The sequence below is a fragment of the Equus przewalskii genome, chromosome X (assembly GCF_037783145.1).
Source record: "Equus przewalskii isolate Varuska chromosome X, EquPr2, whole genome shotgun sequence".
Classification (NCBI taxonomy): domain Eukaryota; kingdom Metazoa; phylum Chordata; class Mammalia; order Perissodactyla; family Equidae; genus Equus; species Equus przewalskii.
Window position 1 is genome coordinate 50,719,565 of NC_091863.1, and position 27,850 is coordinate 50,747,414.

General features: G+C 37.2%; 1 pseudogene across 1 annotated transcript; it reads left to right on the forward strand.

Moving 5' to 3' along the window:
* The first annotated feature begins 18,978 nt into the window (after nt 1-18,978).
* On the forward strand, nt 18,979-20,193 carry LOC103557281 (glyceraldehyde-3-phosphate dehydrogenase pseudogene; annotated as a pseudogene). Its single transcript, XR_546436.2, has one exon. The product of XR_546436.2 is annotated as a glyceraldehyde-3-phosphate dehydrogenase pseudogene (transcript).
* The last annotated feature ends 7,657 nt before the right edge of the window (nt 20,194-27,850 follow it).

Consider the following 27,850-nt stretch of genomic DNA (forward strand, 5'->3'; position numbering starts at 1 on the left):
TCGAGAGCCCAGAAGTAAACATACATATCTATGGACAGCTAATTTTTGAGAAAGGAACCAAGAATTTACAGTGGAGAATGGAAAGTCTCTTCAGTAAATGGTATGGGAAAAAGTGGATAGCCACATGCAAAAGAATGAAAGTAGACCATTATCTCACTCCATACACAAAAATTAACTCAAAATGGATTAAAGACTTGAATGTAAGACCTGAAACCATAAAACTCTGAGAAGAAAACATAGGCAGTACACTTTTTGACATCACTCTTAGCAGTATCTTTTTGAAAACCATGTCTCCTCATGCAAGGGAAACAAAAGAAAAAATAAACAAAGGGGACCACATCAAACTAAACAGCTTCTGCATGGCAAAGGAAACCATGAACAAAACAAAAAGACAATCTACCAATTGGAAGAAGATAGTTGCAAATTGTATTTCTGATGAAGGGGAAATATCCAAAATATTTAAAGAACTCATTTAACCCAATAACAACAAAAGAACAAACAATTCACAATGGGCAGAGGACCTGAACAGACATTTTACCAAAGAAGATATACAGATGGCCAAGAGGCACATGAAAAGATGTTCAACATAATTATTAGAGCAGGGCAAATCAGAGCTATAATGAAGTATCATCCATCTCATGCCCATCAGAATGGCTATAATTAACAAGACAAGAAATAACAAGTATTGGAGATGATATGGAGAAAATGGAACCCTTGTACAGTACAGGTGGGAATGTAAACTGCTGCAGACACTATGGAAAATAGTATGGGGATTTCTCAAAAAATTGCAATTAGAAATACCATATGATCCAGCTGTTCACTTTCTGGGTATTTATCCAAAGAACATGAAAACACTAATTTGAAAAGAATTACAGCATTATTCACAACAGCCAAGACTTGGAAGCAGACTAAGTGCACATCGAAGGATGAATGGATAAATTAGATGAGGTACATAAATATACAATGGAATGCTACTCAGCCATAAAAAAAAGATCAAATTGTGTCATTTGCTACAACATGGATGGACACTGAGGGTATTGTATTCAGCTAAATGAGTCAGAGGGAAAAGACAATTACCATATGAATTCAATGATATGTGTCAGATAAACAAACACATAGATAGAGAGAACAGATTACTGGGTACCAGAGGGGAAGGGGTCGGGGGGAGGTGAAAGGGGTAAATGGGCACACGTGTACAGTGATGGAGGGCAAGCAGACTTTTGGTGGTGAACACAATGCAGTCTATACAGAAGTCAAAATACAATGATGTACATCTGATATTTATATAATGTTATAAATCAATATTACCTGAATAAAAAAGAGTATAAGTTTTTGCTTTTTAACATGTTTTTGCTACTGAACAAAGTTTCCTACTCTCCTTTCCTAATTTGCTTTTCTTAAAGACTCTTGAAATCTATTATGATATTTCTAGTGTGAATTATTCTAATGAATATCTGAACTCACCTTTCAGTATGTTTTCTTCAAAAAGCACAGGAAACACACAGTAAACTAGTTCCAACTGGTATAAAAATATATTTTCTTCATTGAATCAGAATCACAGATGATCAGAGCCTTTAAGAAAAAGAAAAGGAAAAAAGTCGTTCTATCGCCCTTATTTTACACATGAGATCACTGAGACCCAGAGAGTGGGACTGACTGGCCTAATGTCACAGGTATAGAGTTACTGGTAGAAAGAGGACTGAAGCAATAAGTGCACAATGATATTGCCACTAAATAAATGAATTAAATAAAGTGAACTTTAAACACTTACGGATTCTCGAAATTTCTTCTGAGTTAGACATCTCACTGATTCATGGCCTGAAATTTCACTACAGAAAGATAGATCCTAGGTTATGCCCAGGGATAGCTCTGCCAGCTGGAGCTGAATGAATGGAAAGAAAGGGCTTGGGTAGCAGAAGCACTGACTGATGGAACAACTGCAGCATCACTCTTGCCAAACCACATTTGTTTTCCAAACCTATACCCAAATCACTTCTTGAGAGTTGAAGTAAACATCTAGCTTCCTCACATTTTACTTATATACTGATACCATCTAAGTTGGTGGAGATTCTGGGCCCAGAATCATGTCTCCTAATTTTATCTACTGTCTTATGCTTCTCTGGTTCAACATCTACAGTAACAGAAACTTTCCTAGATGTTTTAAGAGCAAATAGAATATGACAAGCATGAGTGTGCATAAAAGTATCGATCACGTAAAGATCATTAATCACAAGAGCAGAAAAGACATTGAGCAACCTGGCTGGGTCCAACTCAGAAACCAGTAGTCACTGAAATTAATGTGCTTGACAATGAAATTGATGGCTCTATTTATGTTCACATCTAGTCATTATAATTACACTTAGAACTTACATCAGACAAAGTACACTTCAAGATAAAACAGGCAAAGAGAGACAAAGAAGGGCAGTATATAATGATGAAAGGGACACTCCACCAAGAAGACATAACACTTATAAACATTTTTGCACCCAAATCAGGAGTACCAAAGTATATAGAGCAACTATCAACAAACCTAAAAGGAGACATTACCAGCAACACAATAATTATATGGGGCCTGAACAAGCCACTTACACCAATGGATAGAACATCCAGAGAGTAAGTCAATCAGGAAATTGTGGAATTAAATGAAAAACTAGACCATATGGACTAAATAGATATATATAGAACACATCATCTCAAACCAGCAGATTACACATTCTTCTCAAGTCTGCATCGAACATTCTCAAGGATAGATCATATGTTGGGAAACAAGGCAAGCCTCAATAAATTTGAGAAGAATGAAATAATATCAAGTATCTTTTCTGAACATTATGCTATAAACCTAGACATCAACTTCAAGAAAATACCTGGGAAAGGGACAAAGACATAGAGACTAAACAACATGCTACTGAATAATCAATGGATCATTGAAGAAATTAAAGGAGAAATGAAAAAATATCTGGAGAATAATGAAAATGAAGACACATCATACCAACACATGTGGGATGCAGTAAAAGTGGTCCTACGAGGGAAATTCATTGTAACAGAGGGTCACCTTAGCAAAAAAGAAAAGTTTCAAATAAACAATGTCAAACCACACCTAACAGAATTAGAAAAAGAAGAACAAACAAAGTGCAAAGTCAGTATAAGAAGGTAAATAATAAAAATTAGAGAAGAAATAAATGAAATGAAACAAAAAAAAACAGTAGAAAGGATCAATGAAACAAAGAGCTGGTTCTTTGACAAGGTAGACAAAATTGACAAACCCTTAGCCAGACTCACTAAGAAAAAAGAAAGAAGGCAGAAATAAATAAACTTAGAAATGAGAGGGGAGAAATTACAATGGATACCACAGAAATACAAAAGATTATAAGAGCATGTGATGAAAAACTATATGCCAACAAACTGGACAATCTAGAGGAAATGGATACTTAGATTCCTACAACCTCCCAAAATTGAATCAAGAAGAACTAGAGAGACATAGACAAATGACAAGTAAAGAGATTGAAACAGTAATAAAAACCCACCAAAAAAATAAAAGTCCAGGATCAGACGTCTTCTCTGGAGAATGCTACCAAACATTCCAGGAAGATTTAGTACCTATCCTTCTCAAACTATTCTAAACAATTGAGGAAGGCAGAACAGTTCCTAACACATTCTATGAGTCCAGTGTCACCCTGGTACACAAGCCAGACAAGGACAATGCAAAGAAGGAAAATTACAGGCCAATATCACTGGTGAACATAGATGCAAAAATCTTCAACAAAATATTGGCAAACCAAATACAGCAATACATTAAAAAGATCATACAATATGATCAAATGGGATTTATACAAGGGACACAGGGATGGATCAACATCCACAAATCAACCAATGTGATACACCACATTAACAAAATGAGGAAAAAACCCCACATGATCATCTCAATAGAGGCAGAGAAAGCATTTGACAAGATCCAACATTCATTTATAATAAAAACTTTCAATAAAACAGGTATAGAAGGAAAATACCTCAACATAATAAAGGCTACATATGACCAACCCACAGCCAACATCAATGGTGAAAAGCTGAAAGCCATCCCTCTGAAAACAGGAACAAGACAATGGTGTCCACTCTCACCTCTCTTATTCAACATAGTGCTGGAGGTTTTGGCCAGAGCAATTATGCAAGAAAAAGAAATAATCAGAACTCAAATAAGCAATGGAAGAGTGAAACTCTTGCTGCTTGCATACGACATGATTTTATATATAGAAAATCCTAAAGAGTCCATCAGAAAACTACTAGCAATAATCAACAATTACAGCAATGTTGCAGGCTACAAAAGCAACTTGAAAAAATCAGCTGCATCTCTATACTTTTAATAACACACTAACAGAAAGAGAACTCGAGAACATAATCTGCTTTACAATCACAACATAAAGAATAAAATATCTTGTAATAAATTTAACCAAGCAGGTGAAAGAACTATACAATGAAAACTATAAGACATTACTGAAAGAAATTGATGATGACACAAAGAAATGGAAAGATATTCCATGAACAGGGATTGGATGAATAAACGTAATCAAAATGTCCATAATACCTTGAGCAATCTACAGATTCAATGCAGTCTCAATCAGAATCCCAATGACATTTTTCATGGAAATGGAACAAAGAATCTTAAAATTCATATTGTGCGAGAAAAGGTCACAAATAGCCAAAGCAATCCTGAGAAAAAAGAACAAAGCTGGGGACATCACAGTCCCTGACTTCAAAATGTACTACAAAGCTTTAGTAATCAAAATAGCATGGTATTGGTACAAAAACAGGCAAACAGATCAATGGAAAAGAACAGAAAGTCCAGAAATAAAAGCACTCATCTACAGATACAATGGAGAAAGAAAAGTCTCTTCAAGAAATAGTGTTGGGACAACTGGACAGCTACATGCAAAACAATGAAAGTAGAATATTATCTTACACCATACACAAAAATAAACTCAAAATGGACCAAAGACTTGAAGGTAAGACCTGACACCATAAAATTTCTGGAAGAAAATATAGGCAGTACACTCTTTGACACTGGTATTAAAAGGATCTTTTTGAATACCATGTCTACATGGACAAGAGAAACAAAAGAAAAAAATAAACAAGTGGGACTTCATCAGACTAAAGAGCTTCTGCAAGTCAAGGGAAATCAGGATCAAAACAAAAAGACAACACAACAACTGAGAGAATATATTGCAAATCATATATGTGACAATGGGTTAATCTCCATAATATATTGAGACGTCACACAACTGAACAACAAAAAAACCAAACATTCTGATAAAAAATGGACAGAGGACATGAACAGACAGTTCTCCAAAGAAAAAAAACAGATGGCCAATAGGCACATGAAAAGATGTTCAACATTACTAATCATCAGGGAAATGCAAATCAAAACTACACAAAGATATCAGCTTACACCCATTAGAATGGCCATAATCACCAAGACGAAAAATAACAAACGTCGTAGAGGTTGTGGAAAAAAGGGAACCCTCATGCACTGCTGGTGGGAATGCAAACTCATGCAGCCACTATGGAAAACAGTATGGAGTTTTCTCAAAAATTAAAAAATAGAAATACCATATGACCCAGCTATCTCACTACTGGGTATTTACCCAAAGAACCCTAAATCAACAATTCAAAGTGACTTCTGCACCCCATGTTCATTGCAGGATTATTCACAATAGCCAAGATGTGGAAGCAACCCAAGTGCTCATCAACAGATCATTGGATAAAGAAAATGTGGTATACATATCCAATGGAATACTACTCAGCCATAGAAAAAGACAAAATGGTCTCATTCCCAACAACATGGATGGACCTTGAGGGTATTATGTTAAGCAAAATAAGCCAGACAAAGATTATCACTGTATATCACTCATATGTGGAAGATAAACACAAAGACAAAGAGAAGTGTTTAGTTGTTACCAAGGGGAAGGGGATTGGAAGGTGGACACAAAGGGAGAAGGTGCACACTTGTATGGTGACTGAAAAATAATAATGCACAACTGAAATTTCACAATGTTTTAAACTATCATAACCTCAATTAAACAAAAGAGAAAAAAAAGAATGAAAGTAGACCATTATCTCATACCATACACAAAAATTAACTCAAAACTGATTAAAGACTTGAATGTAAGACTTGAAACCATAAAATCCCTAGAAGAAAATATAGGCAGTACACTCTGACATCCATCTTAGAAGTATCTTTCCGAGTACCATGACTACTCAGGCAAGGGAAACAAAATAAAAATTGTACATATGGGACTCCAACCCACTAAAAAGCTTCTGTGAAGCAAAAGAAACCATTACAAAAAGAAAAGACAATGGAAAAACTGGAAAAAAAATATCTGCAAATCATATATCCGAGATGGGGTTGATTTCCAAAATATATAAAGAACACATACAACTTAACAAAATAATGAACAACCCTATCAAAAAATGGGCAGAGGATATGAAGACATTTTTCCAAAGATAAACAGATGGCCAACAGGCACATGAAAAGATGTTCAACATCACTAATTTTTAGGGAAATGCAAATCAAAACTACAATATCACCTCACACCCATCAAAATGGCTAAAGAAATAAAGAGTATTGGAGAGAATGTGGAGAAAAGGGAACCCTCATACATTGCTGGTGGGAATGCAAACTGGTGCAGCCAGTATGGAGATTTATCAAAAAACTAAAAATAGTAATGCCATATGATCCAGCTAGTCTACTACTGGGTATTTATCCAAAGAATATGAAATTAACAATTCAACAAGATTTATGCACCCCTATGTTCATTGCAGCATTTTTCACAATAGCCAAGATTTGGAAGTAACTGAAGTGCTATCAATGGATGAATGGATAAAAAAGATGCACTATAGGGGCTGGCCCCGTGGCCGAGTGGTTAAGTTTGCGCGCTCCGCTGCAGGTGGCCCAGTGTTTTGTTTGCTCGAATCCTGGGCGCGGACATGGCACTGCTCATCAAACCACACTGAGGCAGCGCCCCACATGCCACAACTAGAAGGACCCACAACAAAGAATATACAACTATGTACCAGGGGGATTTGGGGAGAAAAAATAAAATCTTTAAAAAAAAGATGCAGTATATACACAATGGAATATGACTTAGCCAAAAAAATGATAAAATTGTTACCTTTGCAACAAATGGATGGATCTTGAGGATATTATGCTAAACAAAATGTCAGACAGAGAATGACAAATACCAGATGATTTCATTCATTTGTGGAAGATTAAAAAGAAGTAGGTGAACTTAATTTTGATAATATATTTTATTTAACCCAATACCTTAAATATACACAATGAATGTCAATCATACCTCAATAAAGCTGATAGTCTCTTTTAGTCTCAAATGTTAGCATAAGAAAGAAAATAATATAGATGAGAGCAGAAATCAATGAAATTGAAAAGAGAAAAACAATACAGAAAATCAATGAAACAAAACACTTATTCCTCAAAAAGAAAACTAAACTATAAAATGAATCCGTCTCTAGAAAAACCAACAGAAATGATAAGAGAAGACAAGAATCACCAAGTATAAAAAATGAAACAAGTGATATCACAGCAGATCCTGTAGCCATTAAAGACTAATTGATGATTCGTTGAAGCAAGGAAATACTACAAACAACTCTACACATAAACTTGAGAACTTCAATTAAATGGGCAAGATCCTCAAAAAAAATTGTCACAACTTACTCAATGTGAAATAAACAGTGTGAATAGACCTATCACTTTCAAATAAATTTATTTTAATTCAAAAACTCCCAACAAAGAAACATCCAGGCCCAGATAGTTTACTGGAGAATTCTACCAAACATTTAAGAAAGAATAAATACCAAATTATGAAATACCTTCTGGAAAGTTGAATGGGTAGCACTTCCCAATTTATTTTATGGTGTCAGTATTATCCTGATAACCAAACCAGATAAAGATAACACAAAAAATAAAAATGATTAATTTAGACATAGATAAATTCTTAAAAGTATTAGCAAATGGGGCCAGCCCAGTGGTGCAGTGGTTAAGTGTGCACGTTCTGCTTTGGTGGCCCAGGGGTGCCTGGTTCGGATCCTGGGTGCAGACATGGCACCACTTGGCAAGCCATGCTGTGGTAGGCGTCACACATATAAAGGAGAGGAAGATGGGCATGGGTGTTAGCTCACGGCCAGTGTTCCTCAGCAAAAAGAGGATTGGCAGCAGATGTTGTTAGCTCAGGTCTAGTCTTCCGAAAAAAAATTTGGCAAATAAAATCCAGCAATGTATAAAATGGATTACACACAATGACCAAGTGGGATTTACTCCAGGAATAGTTCAGTATATGAAAGGTTATTAATATAATCTATCACATCAACAAGATAAAGTATGATCAGATAAATTGACACAGAAAAAGCACTTCACAAAATCCAATCCTCATTTTTTATTAAAAAAAATTAGAAACTTTGAATAGAAAGAAACTTCAACTTAATGAGGAACATACATTTAAAAACCTATAACTATCATTATGTTGAATGTTAAAAGATTGAATGCTTTCTACATTAAGAGTGAGAACAAAGCAAGGATGTCTACTCTACAATTTTATACAACATAGTGCTGAAAGTTCTAACCACTTCAAAAAGCAAGATAAAGAAATAAAAAGACATACAGATGGGAAAGGAAGAAATAAAACCATTGTTACTTACAGATGACATGATTATCTACACTGAAAAACCACATGTATCTACCAAACAAACCCCCTCATAAAACTACAAATGCATTCAGCAAGGTCATGGGATACAAGATCAATGCACAAATATCAACCTCTTTTCTACATACCAGCAACAAACATTTTGAAACTGAAATTAAAAACACAATGCCATTTATTATCATTCCATCTACATACTTAGGTATAACCCCAAAAAAGCATGTACAGGATTTATATGGTGAAAACTATAACATTAATGTATGTAAATGTAATGCATAAAACTATAAATGTAAGAATATAAAATATTATTTCAAAACAGGAGAAAATCTTTGGAATCTAGGGCCAGCTGAGTTTTTAGACTTAACACCAAAAGCATGATCCATACAGGGAAAAATTGATAAATTGAATCTTGTTTGAATAATTTAAAAACATTTTTACTCTGTGAAAGATCTTGTATAGAGGATGAAAAGACAAGTTACAGACTGGGAGAAAATACTTTCAGACTGCATATTGGACAAAGGACTTGTATCTAGAATATACAAAAATCTCTCGGGGACCTGGCCCCATGGCAGACTAGTTAAGTTTGCACGCTCCACTGTAGCAGCCCAGCTTTTCACCAGTTTGGATCTTGAGCACGAACTTAGCACCGCTCATCAGGCTATACTGAGGTGGTGTCCCACATAGCAGAGAGAGAAGGACCTACAATTGCAATATACAACTATATACTGGGGCCTTTGGGGAGAAGAAGAAGAAAAAAGAAGATTGGCAACAGATGTTAGCTCAGGTGCCAATCTTTAAGTAAAACAAACAAAACTCTCAAAACTAAACAGTAAAAAACAAATAAACCAATTATAAAAGGGACAGAAGACGTGAACATATATTTCATCTAAAAGGATGTATCTTTGCTGAAGAGGGCAAATAAGCACATGAAAAGATTTTCAACACTATTATTTATTAGAGAAATGCAAATTATAATTACAATGAGATATCATGACACAGCTATCAGAATGGCTAAAATAAAAAACAATGACAATACCAAATGCTAGTGAGAATGTGAAGTAACTGAATCCTTCATAGTCACACATTACTGGTGAGAATGTTACAGTGGTATAGACAGACACTCTTGAAAACAGTGTGGCAGTTTCTTAAAAATCTAAATTTGCAGTTTCCATCTTACCTTGCTATTGCATTCTTGGACATTTATCCCAGAGAAATGAAAAGTTATATCCACACAAAAATATGTACACGAATGTTCATAGCAGCTTTATAACACTGTAAAAAACTCAGGTATCCTTCAATGTGTGAATGGTTACACAGATCAAGGTATGGTATATTTGGAATACTACTCAGCAATAAAAAGGAGTGAACTATTGATATATGCAACAACTTGGAAGGATCTCAAGGGAATTATGCTGAGTAAAAAACACTCTCAAAATATCACAAACTTTATGATTCCATTTACATAAAATTTTTGAAATGATAATATTTTAAGATAAAAGAACAGATTCATTGCACCCTGGGGTTAAAGATGTTGAGGGTAGGGTCGGAGGGGTGGTGGTTGGGTGTGGCTGTATAAGGTCAATAGAAGTGATCCTTGTCGTTATGGAAATGTTCTGTATCCTAGCTGTATCAGTGTCAGTATCCTGGTTGTGATAAATGCAAGGTTTACTCTTTGGGAGAAACTGGGTAAAAAGTACATGGTATCTTTCTGTATTCTTTCTTACAACTGTATGTAAATGAATTACAAAACCCACAAACCTAGAGAACTCAAGAAAATCCCATTAAGATAAACACATAGAAAATGACATTAAGCCACATCATAACCGATTTATAGAAAACTATGATAAAAGGAAATCTTAAAGCACAAAGGAAAAAAGACATTTTATACAGAAGAACAGAGACACATTACAGCAGACCTCATCAGAAACTCATGCAATCCAGAAAATGATGGAATTGTATCTTCAAATGCTGAAAACAAAAAGTATTCTCAGCCAAGAATTCTATACACAATATAGAATTATACACTGCAAGAAATGTTAATTAACGTTTTCAAGCAGAAGTAAAATAATACTGGATAAAAAGTTGAAGTTTTTTCATTCATATATATATGAATGAAGGGATCAAGAAATCGTAAATACGTGGATAAATATTTTTTAACTTTCTTATTTTTATTGATATTAAAAATAATTGACTATGTTTTAACTCTACTGGTTTTAGGTTAGGACAGGATTTTGCCTCAAAATTCTAAGAATGCTCCAGAAACATGAAAACAATATAAAGAACTTCAAATCACTTTTAAACACTTTCAACAACTAAGCAAAATTTTTAGCAGGCAATTCTTTTTTCTTAATGTATTTTAGGTCTGCTGACAGTTATTAAAATAACCCTAAGATCAAATATGAATAAAAAATGTGTCACTATCACCCTATGGAGGAGATGTATTCATGTAATTGACAGTCATACCAATTGGGGCAGGGACAACTCTCAAAAGGAAAAGATACTCAACAGAAAAAATGCAACAGGCAGTCTCTTTTTGTCTTTTTTTTCTTTTTTTTTTTACTGAGGAAAAGATTTACTAGTTTGTACAAGTTGGTTTTGATAAACTATTGGCTACTTGTTAAATTATCAAGATTTTCATTGCAATAGTATTTTCTCAGACACATCAAAATCCGGAAGCAATATGCTTTTCTCAAATTTTCATTTAGTGTTATTTTTTTCCCAACCTTCAAAACACAAACAGGTTTTGAATATCAACTAGCTATTTATGGAAGTCACAAGATACAGATATTCATAAACATCACATCAAGCTAGGCCAGCAGACAAACCAATATGCAGCAGTGAGCTGATCCATTGGTCAAAGCAGAGGTTTCAAAAATGATGATCAGCTTGGCCTAGAAGGGTAGGTCAAAGAGGGCCAGGAGAGGCAAATAATCCTTCTCTTTCTTTTCTTGTCTCAGATCTGTTAGAAATCAGTGTATTTCAGGGAATAGGTGAGAACTAGGTCTCTCTCAGTAGCTATCTAAGGACTTACCTAGGGTTTCTACCATGGAATTCTTAATTCCAGTTTGAAGCAACCAGGCTTCATATTCAGCAGGTCTGGAGACGGGTGCAGACACAGGGGGAGTATAGTAAGCTTCACAGGGTAGGAAGTCCAAGATCAAAGTTATCCATATCTAGGGCCGTCATCCTAAGATTCTAAGAGTCCTAAGATTCTTACAGAGTGGGAGAGGAGTTTTTTAAAGAACACAGGCTGTATTTTTCCTGGTCTAAGGGACCTATCCAGGCCTATCCCCTGGGATCCCAGAAGACAGCTGATATCAGCCATAGAGAAGCAGATAGATAGGCTGGAACAGAGTGTATATAGTGGATCCAACCAAAGAAGGGTACTCGTGCTTCAAGTGAGAAAAGGCTTGTTCTTGAGTAATTCAATGGGCTCTTATAGGATGGTTATGTAGTTCTGGAGATATCAAAACTACTACAGTAGTCGTCAGTAAAGGTAAAAACTTCCTAGGAGGTTCTGGTGCGAGAATGGGGTGGGTTTGCCAGGGCAAAGAGAAGAAGGGAACTGGATTAACTGGAATGCATAGACAGGGCTGGTCTTGGATTTCAAGGCCTGAAAGAGTAGATCCTTCTAGTTATGTGGCCCCAGACCTTTATGCACCTAAACCATGAATTCTCCCCTAACTCTCTACCACTCCAATCCAGGTGTGGACTCTGGAAAGTGATACACAGATTCACCTCTGAAGAACTGAGTAGATCAAGGATATTAAATATATTTTATCTCACATTCAAATTCTGACTGATTACTTATGACTACTTGGGTGCTCTATTGAGAAGGATTTGGAGGCTGCGTTAGGCCTTAGGAAAGAGTGTCATGATCACTTAGCAATGTTTGTGATGGTTATGGGAAAGGGTAGTGGCATCATACATGCTATATCCTTAATATTGCTATATAGGATGTTGATGCCCCATTGTCTAGAGTGAATTGTTCAATAAAGGCTAGGGCTTTTGATTACATAGGAATGGACCTAGGAAAAGACTCCTATCAAGAATACTTGGGTGCCAACAATTCTAGCTTGATAAATAGGGAAAGAAAAGAAATGGAGGAAATTACAATAACTGACCAAGTGTGTGGGGTTTATAAAAGAATGATGGACTTGAGGGCTACAAGACACGTGGGACTCTGAAAAGAGAGTTCCCAGTGGTGTTGCTGGAGCTTCTTGGCTATTTCCAAGGGAAGGGAAATATCTTACTGGGTATTTTTGGCAGCAAGAAACAGAATCACACTCAAACCAGCAAAAGGACAGAGAAAGCAAGGGAAGGAAGGATCAATTTGAACTGGAACTGAAAATTAGAGGAAGAAACTATGATGACATTTTTTGTCTGTCAGGGGTAATATGGTCTCCTTCATCTTGGCTTCTTTCTATAAGTCTGTCCTCTTCTTTACTTTTAATCTCCTTATTGGCTGCTTCTATATATTCCTCTTGTACATGGCTAAATTTCCTGCCCAAATCTACATGGTTTTTCAACTTCGCCACGTGGTACCATTTCTACAGCAGTCTCCCATCCTGGTAGGCAACAACAAAAACATGATGAAAGATAACAGGTTGCGCCTTGGGTAAGCAGCTGACATAAAGGGGTTCAATATGAACTATTAGGGAACATTGACATTCACATTTTGTTCAGGTGTTGGAACAAAGTGGAGCCTGAAAGTAGGTGGAATTGTTAAATTAAGCTGATAGGAAGAGAGAAAGAAAGCAGTATTCAAAATAAAGAGTTTATATACTATCCTTAAGCAGGTATGCAACAGGACTAAGATCACATGTTTAAAAGGTCAAGCCAGCAGCGTTATGGAGAAAGGATCAGAGGTTGCCAAGTGGGGAAGCAGGGAGAGGAGTTTAAAGGTTATTGTAGCTATCCAAGTAAGAAATTATGAGGATTTTCTCTAAGGCTGTGGAAGTGAAAATGGAGAGAACACCTAGGAGTGGGATTGCTAGGTCATATGGTAAGTGCATATTCAATTTTATAATAAACCGCTAAACTAGATTCCAAAGCAGCCATACCATGCCATGTACCACATCATCACAAACGCTTGATATGTGTAGTCTTTTTATTTCTAGCCATTCTAATAGGTGTATAGTGGTATCTCAATTTGCATTTCCCTAATGACTAATGTTTTTGAACAGTTTTTCATGTACTAATTTACTATTCATATATATTCTTTGGTGAGGTGTCTGTCCAAGTCATTTGCCTATTTTTTTACATTTTTTATCTTATTATTATTCAGTTATAAGATTTCTTTCTATATTCTGGATCCATATAATTTATCAGATATATGATTTGCAAATATTTGCTCCCTGACTGTGGTTTTGGAAAAGCAAAGTTTTAATGGTTCATGCTGGATATTTTTATATTCTTATAAGTATTTTTGAGATTTGCTCTGGGGCGTAGTTAAATTACTTGGAAAAAGTTTGATTCTTTCAGGCATTTCTTTTAAACTTTGTTAAACAGGATTATAGCAGCATGTAGTCTAGGGATAGTTTTTCTATGCTGCTGAGACAAAACCCTTCTGAGTACTCTACCTGATAACCCATTAATTATAGGTCTTGCTTGTAGGAATAGAGATTTCTCCTGGCCCATGTGATATCTAAGGATTAATTCCCCTAATCCTTTTGGTTCTTTGGCTAGCCTTGGGAAGTTACTTCACATATGTACACTATTCGCTACATAACTGAAGATGCAAGGAGAACTTTCTATAGCTCTGTGGAATACCCTCTCCAATCAGCTCTCTCCTCTCTGGTATTCTATCCCAAAAATTCTTGCTGCTTTCCTCTTTCTGAGTTGTATTCTCTGCCTCCTCAATTCAGTGAGACCAATGGGCTGTTTGGATTTTTCCTTGTGGTGCTTTAGCATAGTTCCTGTCTTAGGGCAATAAGCTAGGGAAATCACAGAGCTCATTTCATTTCTTTCTTGTGTCTCAGAGACCATAGTCCTACTCTGCCTGTTGTTCAATGTCTTATAACAGTTGTTTAATATATTTTTCCAGTTTTCTAGTTGTTTAATGTAAGATTGTAAATCCAGCCCCCATTATTCATGGCTGGAAGTGGATGTCCCCAGTCCAGGCTTCTTGACTCCCTGTTCAGTTCTCTTTCTGCATTAATCACATCTCCCATGAAAATACCCTAATCTGTATACCTTTAAGTTCTAATTACTGAATCACTGTATCACTAGTCATCAGGTCTTCTAAAACCTTCGATATTTTAGCCTTAGAAGTGTCTCAAGCATTCCCAGGGGTCATTAGACCACACTTTGAGAATCACTGTGTTAGAGATACATCCACAAATATTTACTGGTGAAATGTTATGATGTCTTAAATTTGATTTAAAATGATATATATATATATATATACATATAGTAGACGAGGCACAATGGGTAGACAAGTGTTAATTTTTGAACCTGGATGGTGGATCCATAAGGGTTCACAATACTTATCTCTCTAATTTTCTATGTTTGTGATTTGTGATAAAAAGTTCAAAAAAAGTGTTTATTGTTTTTAATTGGATTGAATTTCCACTCTTCCAGTGAGTAATCTTTTCCTGGTAAGTATTTGGATATGATGCTTTCAAAAGGTGAAACCAAAGAGACTTTACATTCAAATAGCCTTCCACCATATCCCCTATACACCACGCATCCTCCTTAGTGTTTCCTCTCCTGTATTTATTTCCAGATAAAATACTTTTTAATTCAAGGAATTTATTTCCAGATAAAATTCCTTTTAATTCAAGGAATTAAAAATTATCCATATCAAATCCTAAACAAAATACTAAAAAATGAAATCCAGTGGCATATTTAAAGGATGCTGACCAGGCCCACCACGACCAAACAGGATTTATCCTGGGAATGCAAGGGTGGGTCAACATAATAAAATTAATCAATGTAATACACCACATTAAGAGAATGAAGGAAAAAAAAGAACACATGATCATCTCAATTGTCGCAAAAAAGGCATTTGACAAAATCCAAAACCCTTTCATAAAAAAAAAAACACTCAGTAAACTAGGAATAGAAGGGAATTTCCTCAACATGGTAAAGGACACTTATAAAATCTCCACAGCTAACGTTACATACTCAATGGTGAAGAACTGAAAGCGTTTACCCTAAGATCAAGAATAAGATAATATGTAAATATACAAGTAATATATATAATATATATTTCTAAAGAATCCACAAAAACTACTAGAACTAATAAATGAATTCATCAAAGTCGAAGGGCACAAATAAACACACAAAGGTCAGTTGTTTTTATTTCTTTTTTTTTTCTTTTAAAGACTGCCACCAGAGCTAAGATCTGTCAATCTTCTTTATTTCTTTTTTTTACTTCTTCTTCTCCCAAAAGCCCCCAGTACATAGTTGTCTATTTTTAGTTGTGGGCCCTTCTAGTTGTGGCATGTGGGACACCTCCTCAGCATGGCTTGATGAGCAGTGCCATGTCCGTGCCTAGGATCTGAAGTGACAAAACCCTGGGATGCCAAAGCAGACCACATGAACTTAACCATTTGGCCACAGGGCCAGCCCTCAGTTATTTTTCTATACACAAGCAATGTACAATTTAAAAAGGAAATTAAGAAAGAAATTTCATTTACAATAGCATTCAAAAGAATAAAATACCTAGGAATAAATTTAACCAAGGAGGTGAAAGATGTACACACTGAAAACTACAAAACAATGCTGAAAGAAAGTGATGAACTACATTAATGAAAAAAATATCCTTATTCATAGATTCAAATATGTAATATTCCTAAGATGATAATACTATCCAAAGTGATGCACGGATTCAATGCAGTTTCTATAAAAATTCCAATGGCCTTTTGCAGAAATGTAAAAGTTGATCCTCAAATTCATACGGAATTTAAAGGAGTTCAAAATAGCCAAAACAATTTTGAAAAAGAACAAAACCAAAGCACTCACATTTACCAATTTTAAAAGAATGCAAAGAAACTAATCAAAACAAGGTGGTACTGGCATGAGGATAGACAAATAGAACAATGGAAAAGAATTGAGAGTCCAGAAATAAATCCATATATCTATGGCCAGTTGTTTTCTGACAAGGGTGCCAGTTCCACTCAATGGAAGAAGAATAGTCTCTTCAACAAATGGTGCTGGGTCAATTGGATATCCACTTGCTAAAAAATGAAGTTGGATCCCTAATTCATACCATATATAAAAATTAACTCAAAATGGATTAACAACATAAATGTAAGAACAAAGACCATAAAACTCTTAAAAGAAAGCATGGGGTCAAATCACCATGATCCTGTATTTTGCAATGGGTTTTTGGATAAGACACCAAAAACATCAGAAACAAAAGAAAAAATAGATAATATGGACTTCGTCAAAGTTAAAAACTTCTGTGCATCAAAGAACATTATCAAGAAAGTGAAAAGACAACCTGCAGAACATGGCAAAATATTTGCAAACCGTATATCTAATCACAGTCTAGTATTCAGAATATATAAAGAACTCCTACAAGCGCAAAAACAAAACCACAACACAATTAAAAATGAACAAGCACCTAAACAGACATTTCTCCAGAAAAGATACAAATGGTCAAAAAACACGTGAAAAGATACTCAACATCATTGGTTGTTAGAGAAATGCAAATAAAAACCACAAAGAAGTGCCACTTCTCACCCACTAAAATGGCTGTAATTTTTAAAAATGGAAAATAACAAGCATTGGAAACGAAATGGAGAAATTGGAACCCTCATACTTTGCTGATGGAAATATAAAATGGTTCATATGCTGTGGAAAACAATTTGACAGTTCCTCAAAAAGATAAACATAAAATTATCTTAAGACTCAGAAATTCCATTCCTAGGTATATACCCAAAAGAATTTAAAAGAAGTAATGAAACAAATACATGTATGTTCATGTTCATAAGCAACACCATACACAACAGTCAAAATCTAGAAATGGCCCAAATGTCATCAATGGATAAATGGATAGTGGTATATGTATGCAATGGAATATTATTCAACCATAGAAAGGAATATAGTACTAATACATGCTACAATATGGAGGAACCTCAAAAACAATATGCTGAGAGAAGGAAGCCAGGTATAAAAGGTCACATATTGTATGATTCCACTTATATGAAATATCCAGAATAGATAAATCTATAGAGGCAAAACACAGATTGATGTTTGCCAGGAAACAGGATATAGGGGAGATGGGAATAAACTGTTTAATATGTATAGGGTTTTATTTTAGAGTGATGGAAATATTTTGGAACTAGATAGAGGTGGTGATTTCACAAGATTACGAATGTACTAAATGCCACTGAATTGTTGACTTCAAAATGGTTAATTTTATGTTATGTGAATTTCACTTCAATAACTTTTTACAGATAAAAACATATGATAAAACTACCTATACCTTTTCTTCCTCCTTAAGTGAAACCTAGCTCTTCCCTGGGGATATAACATGCTCTACATCTCTCTATAGTAAAGGATGGTGTTCACTCACATTCCAAAGAAACAGAGTCCATGTTCTACTTGCTCCCCACTGCTGTTTTTCTCTTTCATGCACAGGATCCTCCTTTGGATCTCATGCCTTTACTTTATAACACTGTTATAGAGCAGTGTCATCTAGTAACCTTATGTTTACTCCCTTACATTCATTGAGGAATTTTGGCATCTGTATTAGCTTATTTTTTACTCCATGTTTTGTCATTATCTTAAGTGACTTCAAGTTTCAGATCTGACTCATCCATAAACCTGGACTCCCATGTCCCTTCTCCTTATTGCCAATTATCTTTTCCCATGGTCCTACCTTGAACTTTGTTATAATCTGAAATTCTTTACCCTTGAAACAATAAGATTTAAACTACTGTCTCTCCAGCTTTTTCTTGGGAGAGCCATTACTGCTCAGCAAGATCTGGTCATTCCACATCTGGAATCCAGTCTGTGGAAAAGTTAGATTATCTAAAGATTCTGAGAAGACCAGACACGCACTATTTTAGAGGCTGAAGTCCCCCCATCTCTTGTGTTCAAGGCCAGCTTATCCACTGGATGTTTGAATCTTATCCCTTTCTTTCCCCTTGGAAAACTCAGTGAATTAGTCATATTCTCTCCTGTATCTTGAATTTCATCTTTCTCTTGACTCTTTGTCTTAAGAATAAACGTTCCCAAGATGTTACCATTAAAAATACCCTCCCTCGGCTCTCTGCTCCTCCTAGTTCGACAGACAGCCGCTTCCGTTCCGCACTGCTAGCTGTGTGCCCGCGACGCGATGGTGAAGGTTGGAGTAAACGGATTTGGCCGTATTGGGCGCCTGGTCACCAGGGCTGCTTTTAACTCTGGCAAAGTGGATATTGTCGCCATCAATGACCCCTTCATTGACCTCAACTACATGGTCTACATATTTCAGTATGATTCCACCCATGGCAAGTTCCATGGCACAGTCAAGGCTGAGCACGGGAAACTTGTCATCAACGGAAAGGCCATCACCATCTTCCAGGAGCGAAATCCCGCCAACATCAAATGGGGCGATGCTGGTGCTGAATATGTTGTGGAGTCCACTGGTGTCTTCACTAACTTGGAGAAGGCTGGGGCTCACTTGAAGGGTGGAGCCAAAAGGGTCATCATCTCTGCTCCTTCTGCTGATGCCCCTGTTTGTGATGGGCGTGAACCATGAGAAGTATGACAATTCCCTGAAGATTGTCAGCAATGCCTCCTGCACCACCAATTGCTTGGCCCCCCGGCCAAGGTCATCCATGACCACTTTGGCATCGTGGAGGGACTCATGACCACAGTGCATGCCATCACTGCCACCCAGAGGACTGTGGATGGCCCCTCTGGGAAGCTGTGGCGCGATGGCCGAGGGGCTGCCCAGAACATCATCCCTGCTTCTACTGGTGCTGCCAAGGCTGTGGGCAAGGTCATCCCTGAGCTGAACGGGAAGCTCACTGGCATGGCCTTCCATGTCCCCACCCCTAACATGTCAGTCGTGGATCTGACCTGCCGCCTGGAGAAAGCTGCCAAATATGATGAGATCAAGAAGGTGGTGAAGCAGGCATCGGAGGGCCCCCTCAAGGGCATCCTGGGCTACACTGAGGACCAGGTTGTCTCCTGCGATTTTAACAGTGACACCCACTCTTCCACCTTCGATGCTGGGGCTGGCATTGCCCTCAACGACCACTTTGTCAAGCTCATTTCCTGGTATGACAATGAATTTGGCTACAGCAATAGGGTGGTGGACCTTATGGCCCACATGGCCTCCAAGGAGTAAGAGCCCCCTGGACCACCAAGCACCCAGCAAGAGAAGGAGAAAGGCCCTCAGCTGCTGGGAATGCTTGCCCCAACTTGACCCCCTAACATATTGAGAGTCTCCTGACCTCTACAGTTTCCATCTCAGACCCCCTGAAGAAGGGGAGGGGCTTGGGGAGCCCTACCTTGTCATGTACCATCAATAAAGTACACTGTACCCCCCAAAAAAATACCCTCCCTCAATCTCATAAGCATCTTCAGCTACCATCTGATATTGCTCTTTCCAGGTTCATTGTACTACAACTTTTACTACCTCATTGCTCAATGTCCTACTACCTCAATCATAATGTTACAGTTATATATTCCTAGATAGTAAACTGCCCCAAAACTTAGTAGGTTAAAACAATAATAATTTTCTTATACTCATTACTGTATGTTTCAGGAATTAAGGTAAGGTTCACTGGACAATTCTACTCCACATTGCATCTACTGGGGTCACTCAGTGACACTCCGCTGGTGGCTGACCAAGACAGCTTCACTCACATGCCTGGTGTCTTGGTGGGAATATCTGGAGGGCTGCGCTCAGAGAGTTTTTCTCCCTTTTCATGTTGCCTCAGAGCTTCTGCATGTGTTAAATGCAGCAGAGAGGTCAGGCTTCTTCCACAGTGGCTTAGCATTCCAAAAGATAGACCAGGGGAGAAAGTTCACGGCTTTCTATGACCTACTTTTGGAAGTTAGGCAGCATCAAATTCTACTGTATTCTACTTGTTAAACTGACTCATATCTGGGCCAACCCATGACCAATGGGAGGAAATTTCACAAAGGCATGACTACTGGGAGACATGTTTAACTGGAGCCACATGTTTCAGTCTACCATACCCACGCACTCCTCAACCCACTGCAATCTGGCTACTCTGCCTGCTACTCCACTGAAATTGCAATATCCAAGGTAAACAAAGTCCTCTTCTTAGTTGTTAAATTCAATAGATGCTTTTAAGTACTTTTTCAGCTTGCTTTTTCTGCTGAATTGTACCCTATTGACAACTAAATCATTGAAATTCTCCTCCCTTAGCTTATCTATATAACCTTCTCTGGTTTTACATTCACTTCTCTGACTGATCTTTGGTCTCCTTAAGAGAATCATTTCTTCTCACTTCTTAACTACTCAGCTTTGTTATCCGTTTTCTTTTTGCTCACTCTGCCCATGCTCTCTCGTCACCTAATCTACTCTTATGGCCTCATCTACCACTTTTATGCTGGTGATTCCTCAATCTACATCTCCAACCAATATCTCTCTCCACTCTTTCAGGCTAAAATGTACCAAGCCTACTATACATTTCCATCTGGAGGTGCCACAGACACACAAACTCAACATGGTTAAAGCTAAATTCATCCTATCCCTGAAACTTGTTCTTTCTCTTATGTTCTCTATCCTGTATTTACCATCCTTCCAGTTGCCCAAGACAGGAAACTGGAATTCATCCTCCTACCTACTGTATTATTTTACCTCATGTAATATGTCATTAATCTCTGAACATTCCATCTGCTAAAAACAGTTTTAATTTGTCTGCTCTTCTCCATCCCAAATAGAAGGTACGATGGAGGACTCAGGGGAAAAATTAGCCTGGTATTCTGACTTGTAAATTGTATAGAAATTACAGTTTACTGCAATAAGCTCAATTTTCTTTAAGTAGAGGTTTCCAGGAGATATCAGGATAGGGTACTCAAGGAGAGTGTTTACGACCTTTCTGTAGGGAGTAACACTCACAAGCAGCAGACTTTCTGACCCACGACACTGTCCTTAGAAGTTGTTCAGACTTTATTACAAAAAAACAGACAAGCAAAAAGAAAATGGGAAACCGTGCTTCTAAAGCCGGCCAGCTCCTGGATGGACAACCTCCCACTGGGACTCCAGCTGGTTTTATGTATAATGCATATGGAAACAATGCTTGCAAGTATTTAACAAAATGGGAAGGATTAACTAAGAATTACTTAAGTCTTAAATGGCCAAAGTGGGGAATGTTTGATATCTCAAAGCTACTGTATTTGTGCGCACAAGTAGAAAGAGCCGGCTCTAAAACTAAAGCAAAAGAATAGGAAGCTTATTATGATTGGCATTTGGAGGCTTCAAAACGTAATAATGATAAAATGAATTCTTTACAGGAGACTAACCGTAAATTGGCAGAGACTGTATCTGAATTAAAAAAGGATAAGAAGTCAGAAACTGTCCCACCCCGTTTATCCCTTCCATCTCCTCTGTAGCTGCCTTTGGAATCTCAGAGCTCATCTCCGTCTTCTCCCTCAGCACCCTTACAATTTCTAAAGAGCTCTATTCCATTGACTTAAAGTAAGCGCTTACAAAAAGTTTTTCTGAATAGAACTAACTCAAGTGTCTTTAAAGTTTATGGTATGAATTAGGGTGGCCCCAGGGAGAGAAGCCCAGGGCATCCTCACCTACATACCGATCTATATGACCAGATTCATATCTAAAGTTATACGACCGCACAATAACCAGACCCCCTCTTCACTGAAATCATTTAATGACTTTTTACATCATCCCTTGCTACAGGAACCCCAATGGTGGGATTTTCAAGGTAATGGACCCGTTTCTTTCATCTCTCTTAGAGTTACAATGGCCATTTTTGTCTCCTTTTGAGCTTTGCAACCAGGAAACAAGGAAATCTTTAAAGAGTCAAAGGCTCCACCCCTGGGAGCCCCAACTTTGGGTTTCTGGGCCTGATCACCCCAGCAACACTAAGTGGGGTGCCCTCTCTTGAAGGTTGACTCATTGAGCATTTTAGTCACCTACTGAGCCAGTTATGAGGGTAGGAGACCTGTGATTTATTCTGTGAACTGTCCTGCTGGGGTTATGTGCCCTGCATAGGAACTGTTGTGTGACTCTTATCTTGATAACCCTCTGGAAGAGGCCATGAGGGTGAGGTTTGATCTCTTCTTTTCCTTTCTTTGTCTGTTTTGCTCATCATCTCTTCTGTTGTCACCAAGTCGAGGTTAAGTTCAGGCTGGACCTGACCAGAACCTGGACCTTCTGTAAAATCAAAAACTTGAGAACATTTTGACAGGGACTTAACTCTCAACCCTGGCACTGGGAGCCCTGGCCTCCAGCCAGTTCCAGGCCTTGGCTTCCTGCTTCCCTGCCTCACCTTGTGCTGACTTAGGGGCAAAGTGCCCTGGCTATGTGGGACTTGATTAAATGTTATAACTATGTTGACACCCACAATCAGACCCTGCACCCTTCTCCAGTCCACTGTCAGTCGGACACTGGCTTATCTGCCATGGGGAATGCCGTAAGCATCCCCAGAGACTCACCACTAGGGTGCATTCTAACTAATTAGAAACACTTTGAATTGCATGGGTTATGCCCCAGAAACTCTAGCCGAGAGAAAACTTGAGGGGGTTCTCTGTGCCTTTATGATGTAGTTGGACAGGTAGATCAACCTAGAATGTCATTCAAGTTACAGTCCAGTTTCTGGGAAATCAAGCGCAATGGTATTTAGAAAATCCTTGCGAGAATGGAAATACTGCTCTAGAGGCATTTCAGATCCCACCCACTTCCTTTATCTCAAAAAGGATTATCATCTCCCCTCTCCAGGAACTACTACCTAGCCCATCAGTAATTCCTAAGACTGAAGAAAAAAAAGGGAGGGAGGAAAAAAACAGCTTCCAAATTCTTTTTGGTAACAATCTTGAGTTCTGCTAAGTTAAGTGATAAAAATCTGAGTATATGGGTGATTTTTGGATTGGATAGAACACAAACATTGCTAAACATATAAGTTTATCTACTTTTGGCTTTTTATTGCAGAGATGCTAAAAGTCTTTGGGTCTTTTACTGTAAAGTGACGTGTTCCTAGAAATTGCGAAGTGTTTAGAATGCTGATATAAAAGACAATTCATAATTGCTTACCTTTTGTCTGTTAATGGTTAAAAGTTCTAATTAACATATATAACTAAAGCTATTGGAAATTAATAAGGAAAACAGCTCTGCATTCAAGGAAAGTTAAAATGGATGTTGGCAGTAAAGAAGGTATAAAGAATGGAAGTATTTTTGTTTGTTCGGTTAAGAAAGATAAATTTGTCCTAATGTACTAGAAGGGAAGAAAGCAAGCATGGGGCAAATTCTTTATGTAACCAGAAAGTTGCAGGAGGTTTGTGAAGGAGAAATTCAGAAAGGAGTTTTATGCCTGGTCAAGTTAACTAAGATTAAAGTAAATCCAATTAAGTAAATGAGTTTTAATGTTAAAAATAAGCCAGTACAGAAACTAAAATTTGGTTTTCTTTCAAAGGATAATTTTCTTGAACTTTTGGCCTGCTCTAACTCTACCTAAAAGATAAAAATCTATGTTTTGTTAAAACAATTTCCTATATTCAGAAAGAAAGAGGTCTCTTCTAAAATTTTTTGACTGTGTTGTTTGCTCTTGACTGTTTCTGTTGTCACTTTAAATGGACACCTGAGCATTGTTTCACAGTAAGTGTTGTTTTCTATTTGAACAAGTATTTTAAAAACTTTTGACACTTTTGACAAGCTTCACTCTCAAAAATATTCAAGTCCTGAATAAAGCCTTTTCTTTTGACCTGGATGAAGGAGGAGGATTTCTCTGGGGATTTTCAGAGGACCCCTGGGACTTCACAGAGAAATTTGCACTCTCTTCCTATAAGGTGGAAGATTCTAAACTAATTAGGCTTATTTGGTCTGTAAAATTACATTGGAAGCATTGTCAGATAAAGTGATGATAATCTTTCTTAGTTGGTATTATGTGGGTAAATGTTACTGTTATAAGTGTTTTGAAAATTATATAACATTCCTAAAGCTCTGATCTGTCCTGGTTATCGGTCATAATTCTAATTATTAGTTTAAGGTGTTGTATATCACAGAAATAATAAGTTTCTCTGTCAATTGTCATTTTTAAGTCTTTTGTTTACAGTCAGTTGTTTTACTCTGATGCTTTTTGCTTTTACAAATATGTCTCATCTTCAGAGGAATTCATGGAAAGGACTCTGACGCTTATTCTGGAATACAGGTTTCTGACAAACCTTCAAACCATAGAACTGAACTGGGTAAGAAATTACAGAAATCTAATGGAAAAAGTGATGACCTCATAAAACTGCTAACAGAAGATTAAGATCAAGAACAGATTATACAGGATGGAATGAACTGAGGATGATTATAATTTTTTTATGACTTTTGCTTGAAATATTGTTTTTGATGTGTTGTTTTATTTTCTCAGACTTAAGGAAATCTTTTTGTCTTTTCTCTTATGCTAACTATGCCTTATAGCAATTTAGTGAAACTATAACTTTATGAGCAGAACTGAAACATTTATCTTTTTCTCCATACCTGATCCCTCCAGAATTTGGAAATTCTTTGTGAGTGAATATGGTCATTTCATGGCAATATAGTTATTTGCATAAGTTCAATAAGAATCTGTTCTCCTTATAACAGGACATATTTGTTACCTTACCAAAGTTTTGACTGGAATGTCATATTTGAGAGAAACATACAGACTCAGATATGACAATACTGCCTTTGAGGAATAAGGTTGACTTTCTGGAAATAAAGCCACTTGGAAATATGGGCCTGGTACCTTGCTTTACAGAGAGAGACTTCAGCAATCTTACCTGGTAAGTAAGGAAGCTTGCTTATTGGGCAGGTGCCATGAACCTCGAAATAGTTTGGGAAATCTCAAGAAAGGAAAGAAATTCATCCAAATCTAAGGTATTGCAGGCAAGACCTGATGGCACAAATCCTTGGCGTGTCTTTCCTGGCCTTGAGAGGTCTTTAAGGTTCAATGTAAGATTCCTCATAAAAAATTCCAGCAAAGCAGATTTAAGAGCCTATATGATCAATCGCTATTCTTGCTGCACTTATGTAAATAATTGGGCCAAGTTTCTTGAAACTAAACTTATTTTGCAAACCAATTAGTCTTAATTTGATTATCTTTGGTAAAAATGAGGGTGATTTTAGAGAGAAGAATTATGTTTCAGTGAAAAACTATAATGCACATTTGTGGATATTAGATCCTAGTTCTGTTAATTGTCTTTGAGGCTTTTTCTAACTGTGAACTGGACTGGATCCTGAATTCTTCTACTGAAATATCTGGTTACAAACCTCCAAACTAATGTTTTCAATTTTTTACCTCATTTTCATTTGGAATCATTGAGAATTGAACATGCTCTTTTTCCTGAAGCTTTGCAAACTGAAGCTGAAGGACTTGATAGAAACTCAAGAGAGATTCCTATCTGTTCCTGTGTAAGCCGTAAGCCACTCAAAAAGATACCTGAATGCCCAATGACATCATCAGAGACCTTTCAAGCTGCAAAAAGATGCTGTGACTCTGACATCTAGAAGTCTTCTTGACTGCCTGCCCCCTGGACTTAGGAACTAGTTTATAATTTGCTCCAACCATTAACCTTGTTACCTTGCTTCCAACATCACAAGGGAGAGAAGACCATGACTGCATTCTATTGTTGAATTTGGTTTACAAATGGGTCTTACTTAACTGATAAACAAGGACGATTATCAAGCTGGATATGCTGTCCAGCCTCAAGAATGCCTGCTGCTTCCCATTAGCTCTGCTAACCCAGTAAAAGATTTCCTTCTTCAGGCTCAAGAAATTGCCACTGAACAAGAGAAACAGATATGGCAGTCAAAAGGGGGAATTTTTTTGACACCCCCTCACAGATGTGGTTCGGGCCCAATGAGAAACCCACAGTACTTATTGGAGCACAATTGCCACTGCTCCAGCATCTACACCAATTAAGCCATTTGGCACCTGAAAAGATGATTTTATGGGGAAAACCCACTCCATGGGTTACAAGGCCACTTTCTCCTTCCTAAGGGACCCTTTGAGGTATGGCAATTGGACTTTGTCCAAATGTCACCATCTCAAGGATATAAATACATCTTGGTAATGATTTGCATGTTTTCACATTGGACTGAAGCCTTTCCTTGCAGAAGAGCAACAGCTTTAACAGTAGGTAAATTACTATTAGAGAGAATAATTCCCGTTTGGGGAATTCCTACTGCGTTACATAGTGACCGGGGAACTCATTTCACGGGACAAATAATTAAATCTACTTGTAACATTTGGCCAATAATGCAACATTGCCATTGTGCTTACCATCCCCAGTCCTCAGGATTAGTGGAAAGAACTAATGGCACAATCAAAACTCAACTGGCAAAACTTTCAGAAGCATTTAATCTCTCATGGCCGAAGGCTCTTCCAATAGTGCTCCTCAATCTTAGATCTACACCCTTTGGTAAACATCGACAGTCTCCTTTCGAGATAATAAGCAGACGGCCTATGCAATTAAACGAAGGAATGTATTAACCAACTTTACTTAAAGGAGACATTTTACATTATTGTCAAGGTCTCATTGAGGCACTTAAAAGAAATGAAAGATTGGTAGCTGATTCTTTCACAGAGAATTCCCAGAAATTAAGGATCTTGGACTGTAACCTGAAGAATTTATTTATTGAAAGATACATCAAATAAGACTGTTTGCAGCCCTGTTGAAAAGGACCATACCAGGAGGAGAAGAAGACAGCATCTGTTGTAGACAGATGTCCCAACACTCTGGACCAGGCCTGTATTCCCAACCTTATATCTCCTCATTTAAACCTTTGTTATGCTTAAACTGTATACCTATTTTATAATTTGTTTGGAATATTATTATACTTAAATAAAGGGATTAATTTGGAACAGACTGGTCTTGAAGGCCAGGCATTTATCGAGTGACTCCTAATGGAACTCAATGGTTTTGTGGAACAAATCTTTGGCCTTGGCTACTGCCTGGATGGCTAAAACATTGCACCCTGAGTTTCCTTTAAAAGCAGGGAAGTAGTGAGGCTGAGTTAAAAC